Source organism: Anabrus simplex, chromosome 1 (genome assembly GCF_040414725.1).
Source record: "Anabrus simplex isolate iqAnaSimp1 chromosome 1, ASM4041472v1, whole genome shotgun sequence".
NCBI lineage: Eukaryota > Metazoa > Arthropoda > Insecta > Orthoptera > Tettigoniidae > Anabrus > Anabrus simplex.
In genome coordinates, this window is record NC_090265.1 from 248148025 (window position 1) to 248157597 (window position 9573).

A 9573-nucleotide genomic window follows, 5' to 3' on the forward strand; every position below is an offset into this window, starting at 1 on the left:
AACATAAAGCTATCCAGAAGCTTATTAGTACAATCACTAGATCGAACGTTTTGGTGATGTTTTACAGTGTGGTAGGCTAGTGTAAGTTCGGCAGCTCAAACATTTGTGACTTCAATTGATTGAAGTTTTACAAAATAATTTTGTAGTTTTACTACAGTTCGGTGTACTAAATCTGGCAATGTGTTTCCTTGACTGAGGTGATTAACTATGTCAGAACGATCGCCATGACTGATACTAATAAAACAGTTTCATACCGAACACTCTGCTTCGTCATCAAATCGACCTTTCTTTATAAAAGTCTACTCCTTACAATAACTGTCACTGAATTTGTAGGTACGATTCAGCATTGCGTTTTGGAACTCAACGCCAACAATACGTTGACATAACTTCAACAACAAGACTAATCTGACATTGACAGTGGTAAGAGGCGCAACAATCGGACAGTTTTCATAACACTTCTCGAGTTGCAACGCCTGGAACTGTTACAACAATACAACCACATACCAGCCCCAGTATCACTAAAAATAAATTATTGTTTCAGTGTATCAATATTGATACTGTGATTACTGTTGGACTATGGAGGTTAGAAAAAGCTAAAATGTACTAATTTGTCGTATCGCATTCCGTTTAATAGAGCGAATTCTCTAAAAACTTATAAGAATTTCATATAATATGTTTAGAAACTGAATTCCGGGACGGAAACAATTTTTGGACACCGTATACTATGATGAAAAACAGAACAATACCTGTCACCCTACGCTGCACCCACCTTATTCGTTGAATCAAACATCATGTGACATCTACGTATTTCCTGCAGTGAAAGATGATCTTCGAGGTTGTCACTTTCATTGTGATCAGGAGTTTAACAATAACATTTGGGTATACTCAACAGACTATCCATAAAGAGCTTCAGGAAGTATCTTGAAAAGTGGACTGAATGTTACAACCGTTGTATTATGTTTGAGGGAAAATAATTTGAAATTCTGTAAGTGAATGCTAATAGAGGCAGCCTTTGTTTTCTAATAATAAAATTGTTCCTGTTAAATGCTTATACCTCTAGTAGTAGTAGTAGTAGTAGTAGTAGTAGTAGTAGTATACTGAGTCCTTTGGGGATACCTCCATTGGGAGGCAGTTTTGTACATAAATAAATAAACAGCGGTAATTTTCTCGTCAAACTGAGTGAGGTAGAAACGTTCAAAAAGTGGGTGCCTTCGTGTGTTTATCCTTCCATTGTGAATGACTGAAATAAAGGGTTCTTCAAACTTGACAGGAACAATAAGTAAAAATATAAATAACTAGTCTATGTAAACACTGTGGTGACACGTGCGTGTCAGTATCGTATATCTCATAGGGCAAAGGCTACAGCTTCAGTAACTCTGTGAGTCAGCCATACATGCGTGCTGTTGAACTCCCCTCTTTTATTTTTATACTTTAAGATCTTTACATTTTAAAATTCACCACCAACCACCGTGTATCAAATAAACAACAGATGATGGTAGTTTTCCGCCTGAATTTGATTCCTTGTTTTACCGTGTAATGAAAATTGACAGGAGGGTCTGAAGCGTAATGCATTAGCCTATTAGTGATAACAATTAAATGACATCAATAAATATTTAATTTTCACTACAAAATTACACAAGAAATAACATTTTAACGTATCAGGTCACATTCGTATTGTATACAACACATCGATTATATATGTTATGTACAGTACAAATTGTCCAAGTGGACACCAGGTTGTGGGTTCTGATCCCACTAGTGTCCGGTTGGCCATTTTTGTTCTGTACTTAACATTACTTCGATATGTGCTCAACACGACCTAATACGTTGTAAGTTTATTTCGAGTAAATTACAGTAGTTAGAACCCACTTTTATGCCACTTTAACATCCCGCTTTAAATCCCCGTAAGTTCAAAATCCTTTTCAATCTCCTACTTCATCTCAAATTACAGTCCAAATTCAGAAATCAGAGCCATGTTCAGAAGATCATACTCACTTACACGTATCAGAAACAACAACAACAACAACAATCCCACGGGGAGTTAAACGTATACAGCATACTTTCCGTGCTTTAAATATTTCATGAGATACGTGGAATTATATCCAATCGTCAGTAAAACGACGAAATTAGACAATATTAAAAACCTGTTGGAAGTGTGACTGCACACTCCATCATGTCGGGAACCCTGCGTTGTACTAGGAGGATTTGGATTCCATTCCCATCCTGTGAAAGGATTCTGAATCTAGACTGTTGAGATCAACTGAGCTGCGAGGCAATACAGCGGACCCTATCATGGATGTCAATACATACTGATGAGGATGGCATCTCGCTTACCATAAGACATCTTGCTGTTCAGCATTCGTCTTTGGAAGTCAAGGCTCGTATTGGGATGTATGTGCCATGAATGTCTGGATAAGGAGAAAGATTTCAATGTTATATTCCTGGTACAAATAATAGAATTTAATAGTGGAATGAGGCCAGGAACGAAGTTCACTCAGCCTATTGAGACCGAGTTAGGATTTGTCGTACCAAGTATAAAAATCTTTGGAAAGAGAAAATTTGGTACTTTCATTTCAAATATTTTTCATTACGCAGGTAGATTACTCAAAGGTGATAGAAGTCTGTCATAATTTCACGTCCGGTGTTATTAGTAAAACAGTAGAAAATGTCTAGCTTATAGGCTAAGGTTGGAAACAAATCAGGAAATATATTGTCTAGTAATCACTTGCGGTACTTGTGCGCTACACTACACGTACTAATTTTATCAGTTTTAATATAAATTTCATTGATGAACACACTCTTGAAGTGGAATGGATCATGTTACATACAAATATTAATAAATAGGTACACCGGGTTCCATTGCGTTTGTCAAATTAAAGGACCAAAATACATTAAGTAAGATGTATTTATGTATGTATGCATGCATGTATGTATCTACATTACACATTTCCTGCAGACATATAGTATTTAATACCAGATTTTTCCCGCGGAAATTAATTTTGTGGCAATTTATACAACTGACGAATTCTAGGAACTGTATCAATATCCATTGAATATTTTTGAATAATATTGAAATTTGTTGTATTCTCGTGAATTATTGAAATAATTTGAATATTTTAAGAAGGAAGAAAGTGAGCGTATAGAGAAACATACATGCGCCACTTTAACTCTGTTTTAGCCATTCGCTATTATTGATTTTATTCTCTAATTACCGGCAGGAGAGTTTCTTTATACACTATATTAGTAGTTTCAATTGATGCTGATTCATGTGCAAATATGGACATTTTTATTTGTGCTTATTCTAAAGCAGACCATATACAGTGTTCCGAGTGAAAAGCATTCAATTTTCAGGTTCACTCGAGCTTGGCTCAGAACCTTGTGACTTTTTTTCATAGCATAGCAGGCACTCTGTCATGTACATTACCTGAATTAAAATACATTGGCCATCTTCCAAATATATACGTATAGGACCTAAATACATGACAGGAGGGAATCGCTATGTATCAGCAATCACAACATACTCCAAATGACCTCCCGGTTCTCTATACTCTATACGTATGGCACATAGTGAGACCAAATTTCCGGACCTTTGTTAAAAATTCCATACTTTTTTAAATGATTCAACTGGTACGCTCTGGAAACAAAGCGTAACTGTCATGAGGCTGTTGGCCAGGAAATTACTTTCATGTCGTTAAAGTGAGAGATAGGCCAGAGTGTGAATACCTTCTCACGTAGCTGAAGATGATTCCAGATTTCTCTGAGTCGAAACCCTAACACACCTCCAATTTTCATTGGACAATCAAATAAGTACCAAGAACTGTGATTGGTTACTTAAATAAATGTACTACTTTTCTCATTGGTTAACATATTAAGTTGGCGGGAAGAGATAGAATTGTTGATAATTTAAGATCACCAAAAATAATCAATACAAAATTCAGTTTAGGATACCTTGACACACAAAATTACTTCAAGATTTAATTGTTCATTCTCGCACCAGAGAGCGCATTTAAGTTGATAGCCTGTCGAAAAATGTCCAAACTTCTTGTATCAAACAGTTTGATGACCAAGTTCTAGACAGCCTTGTCAAAGGAGCTTCATTTAAATGCACTGGTCGGTTGTACCTCCGGTACAATTACTATTATTATTATTATTATTATTATTATTATTATTATTATTATTATTATTATTATTATTATTATTATTATTATTATTATTATTAAAGCTAATTTATTGCGGTGAATTTAGGGCTCCGGGTCCTCTTATACACTTAACCACTTCATGTATATAAGCGAGCACCTGTTTTAAATTTATATCGGTTCATTAAGAATAATATGAAACGTACCGTGAACATGGGACGAAAATAATAAAAACGAAAAAGGGGAAAATAATTATAATATTAGCCGTTATTCTGCTGTACGTTTTCCTAGGCTTTTTCTAAACTATAAATTCGGCTGATATTTCACCGGAGCCCCTCATTTCCGCTGAATTAATAAATTCGTCGGCAATCTAGGGATAAATCCGTAAGGTCTTCGGTACCTGCAAACAATTGCACTCCCAAGTTCTTACAAGTATATTTCGTTTCGATGATTTACAAATAGTTCAAACAACAAAAACCCACATTCTAAACTTGTATTAATTATAATTGAAGAAATGTAAAGATTATTTCATGACGAGAACCCGTACGGATGGGAATTTAATATTAAATGATGCAGCAGTTAAAATTACTACAGTGAATTCCAACGTCATTACACAATATGTATCGTGCGCAATTTTTTTTTACTTTAGTATATCACGTAGCTGATGAATGTGACAAAATATAAAAATATTTTACCATGAATGTAACGTAAATGTTCGAAAACTTGAAATACACTTTCAACTTATTAGGTCGTGTTAAAAGTCGTAAAAGTGAATTATTCAAATGTCTGTTAATGTTTTCTGTACAGAACTGTACATGTCTACACTAACTGTTTTACTTTTCAATTTTTGGCAGGTTGTGTGGCTCGCTTGAGTAGTTCGCTTCCGAAGACCAAGGTAGTAGGAGGAATCGCTTTATTTACTATCCTCCTGTGATAAGTCAGAACGTGTGTACTGGCTCAATACTGGTGTAGTGGATCAATAATTGGGAGGACACCCAACAAATCCTTCTAATTTCCAGTATTACTATATACAGGCACATTAAAAATCAGTGGAATAGAGTGTAAAGTACTTGGGCAACGTCTAACGAATAGTGGAACTATATTATCTCGAACGTAAAAGTGTATCTGATCCCACAAATTTTAACGAGTTCGCTTTTTTAAATATGTCGTCTCCCTGGCGTCTTATGGACACGTATTGCAGCTAACACAATGAAACTCCTCTAAGCTGGTTACCTTTGTTTCGATATAAATGTGTCCAATGTAGTGGAGTGTCCAGTCTACAGGGTGAGTGTAAAGTATTTCAAAAGAACTTTAACAGTGCAGGAAAGGAAACACCACGAGCTTATGCATGCTATATATACATAATAAAAACAATGGTTCTTAGAATTTATATAAAATCCAGTACAAAAATTTCATCAATACCAAAACTGTAAAAAATAAAGGCTACAGTATTGGCCTATGTTTTATTTTTCACATTGTACTGTAGAGTATTCACCGCTTACAGATTAGTGAAAAAAATCAATTATAAGGCTTCGTTTTGATTTTTCGATTTTTGAACGTGCCCTTTCTGATTGAATTTTCTGAATTATTCCAAATATATTTTCAATCACTTCTGGTTAGTTATACATAAACACATATCGTTCCAACTAATTACTACACTGCAGAGCTTTTTGATGAGCCGGTGGATCCTTGGGGACACAACTGTTTTCTCCTCCTCCTCTTCTTCTTCTTCTTCCGCGTTTTTCTCTGACGACAATCTTCCTTTTGAATAAATCACTTTTAGTAACATTCCATGAATAGTTCCAGTAACATCATCCTAGTCTTCCAACACATTATCGAAATCACTAAATACACCAACGTCCGACAATTCATTGCGAAGGACTTCAGGGAGAAATCTCAATTCTTACTTCTGTTCAGTTGATTGGGGCATAAATTCTGCATGATGTAAACATTTCGCAATTGTTTCTTTAGAGACGTCCATCCAAACAGCTTTGATCGAACGGATTGCCTCAAGGACCGTCATACTCCGTGTGAATTCGATTGCATCATTACACTTATCTGATGCGTTGATGAGTGCGTGCATTAAGTGTTTCCTGTACAGTAACTTTACAGCTTGAATTATCCCTTTGTTGCTTTTCACAAGTTAAGTTGGGAAGCATAATTTTACTGTGACGTTTGATAGATGTAGATCCACATGACTTTTAGCATTAAAGAAAATTAACAATATTTTACATTTAGACTTTTTCATTCTTAAATTGATTTCTATTAACCTGTCACTGAAAATATCAAATGTCATTCAAGCTTTTATATTGTGACACCGAAACACAGGAAGAGTCCCTGTCTTAATATTATTGTTTTTAATACTCTTGGAAATGCAGCATTTCCAATGACAACGTTAAAATTGCTAGCAGTAATCACTAAAAACAACAAAATAAAAAGTTTTTAACCTGTCCAATCGTCTCATAAGGGCTGCCCAACGTCCTGAATTGAAGGGTGTCCAATATACCGAGGATTTTTGACATGTAAAGCAGGGCCTCTCAGGGTGCATGCGGCTGGTGCATACACTGTGCACGGTGCAAAAGACGACTCCGCTTGGTTGACAAGAGTGCAGAACCCCACTCCTCGATTTGGAGCAATAGCGTTGCCTCTCTCTTTCCCCACGCCTGTCTCGCTCACTCCTCCTGTCTCCCTCTTCCTCACTTGCTCCGTAGCGCTCCAAATCCGAGCCGAGTTGAGCCGAGTTGAGGCGAGTTGAGCCAATCTTAGCCGAGTAGCCCAGAGACGTAGTGTTGGTCCGATCCGAGCCGAGCTGAGTGGGACCGATGCAAAGTGCACGGAGCCCTTGCGCCCCGATTTGCACGCGTGAGATTTTGGGCGTTTGAGAGGCCCTGATGTAAAGGATAGGGAATTAAAAGGTGCTGCCTAATACTAACATTAAATTCATTTTGGCCACGAACAGCTTTCAGAAATAAGCTTCAGTCTTCGGGAATTCGAAAATTAATCACGTTATGCCATTGCATAAAGCATTACGTTTGTAATTATAACATCGGGATTATCTGACGGTCTGAAAATGGAGAAATAAAGTATGACAAGACGCATATGTCGGTATTTCGTCGCTGCTGGGACAAAACCTTCTATGTGAAATATTTTAGCTTAGGACTTTGGCCGGTAAGGTTCTCTCATCTAAGGTGCAATATTGTGTGAATATTGTCAAGGCATTCTCGTTCTTCTTAATGTATGTGCTGCGGGTCAGTATATCTCCAAAAATATTATCACATAGGAGGTTTTGCCCCGGCAACGACGATTTGCCATTCACTGTAAGTGATGGTATGAACATATCACCAACTTCATGCCCATTATCTTTGGAATGATTTGCAAGAGACATGCAAGCTTTTGCCAGATTATAGATGTCCATTTATAATAAATAAATAAATAAATAAATAAATAAATAAATAAATAAATAAATAAATAAATAAATAAATAAATAAATAAATAGCCGGGATAAGTGACTCAGACGGTTAAGGCGCTGGACTTCTGACCCCAACTTGGCAGGTTCGATCCTGGCTCAGTTCGGTGGTGTTTGAAGGTGCTCTCATGCGTCATCCTCGTGTCGGTAGATCTACTTGCAAGTAAAAGAACTCCTGTTGGACCAAATTCCGTCACCTCGGCGTCTTCGAAAACCGTAAAAGTAGTGGGACGTAAAAAATAGCATTATGATTATTATTATTATTATTATTATTATTATTATTATTATTATTATTATTATTATTATTATTATTATTATTATTATTATTATTATTATTATTGTTCCGGGGTATCCGTGGAACGCAGAGTTTAATGTAGGTGCCGGCGTGAATGGGTCTAACTACAATGTCAAGAATTAAATTATTTAAAACTTAAACTGAAGGTTATATTTTCAGAACTTCAAACTTAACAATATTTTATGACAATAATACAGGTACAAGTAGCAATCATTAAACAAGATTGGGGAAAATCCAAGATTCAGGACCTTAACTCTTTGGGCATTAAGCCCCTAATTTTACAATTTTACGAAAGGAAGAGGTATTATTTAATGAGGGGCAGAAATCCCCTAATTCAAGAGCACTTGCTCCCTAAATCACAATATCTAGCCTCCCAGAGGCACAATTTACCGTTACAAAACTTGGAAAAGAGCTAACAGGCTCTCAGTTTCTTACTGCCTCCTCAAGGCAACCTCAACTTACAAATACTGCCCTCTCAAGGCACAACTTTCGATATGAAAACTGATTTAACAGGGGTATTTAATACCCAACCTACGGGGGCATTGATAGAAAAGGAACAGGTTAAGTAAATGGTCCGAAACACAAACTGACTGGATGCGGTGATGAGGAGATGATGAACATTTAAAAAAACCTAAAGGGCTCTAGGCCGATGAAACAGGGGCTATTCCCAAACTACTGAGGTGACTCGTATAGAAATTACAATTACCACATTTCAAAATAAAAAACAGTTATGAAACGTAGTCACCTCAAACCAAGATGAAGGGGAGCTCGAGAGGGTACATCACTCTTTATCCTCGATTTACAGTTAAAGATTTATGAAATTTTTACATCAGCCGGGAGAAAGTTACATTTTAGAACAGAAGGTTACATAGTTAACGATTCGGACCTTTCCCTCGGATTAAACTGCGGAGGTAGCAAGAAATAATGAAGTTATGTGGCCATTACCTTGTAGATGTTCTGTTGACCGATAAAAGAGGCCGCCCGCCTCCTGCTTTGATACCCATACTCAGTAAGATGTCGATCAATTGGCCAAGAAACGTGAAAAGCCGCAGTTTATAAACCCTCAGGGAAGGTTCGAGATCATTCAGGAATAAACCAGCCACACCCTCTCAATTTAATTGGTCAAATTCAAAGTTATACTTCAGGATCGAACAAGAAGCCTGTGATCGGTAGGAAATTAATTACAGAAATTAGGGATTGGCTAAATTCAAAACTGGCGGAAAGAAAAAAGAAATATTGCCAACCCAAAAATAAATGAACATCATACAAAAACCTAGAAATAAAAAACAACTTTAAATTATAAGTTCTTACACCTCGCACCAGGGTGCATGATCATAGTCTTTTAGTAGTGTCATCTGTAGAAGAAAGTCCAAAGTTCTTGATGAATGTAAGAAAAATTTGTAGAAATTCAGTCAGTTCAGGCAACTGCACAATAACAAAGTTACATCCTATTTCTGTGGTTACATCTTCTGAGTAAAGTTCTAAGTAGGTGTACTTCCAGTTTCACTGTTTTACCAATAGAGGAGTTCATTTAGGCGCTGAATTTGAATACGCGGCGTTGGGATGTACCTCCCGGTACAATTATTATTATTATTATTATTATTATTATTATTATTATTATTATTATTATTATTATTATTATTATTATTATTATTATTATATTTTTAGAAGAAGTA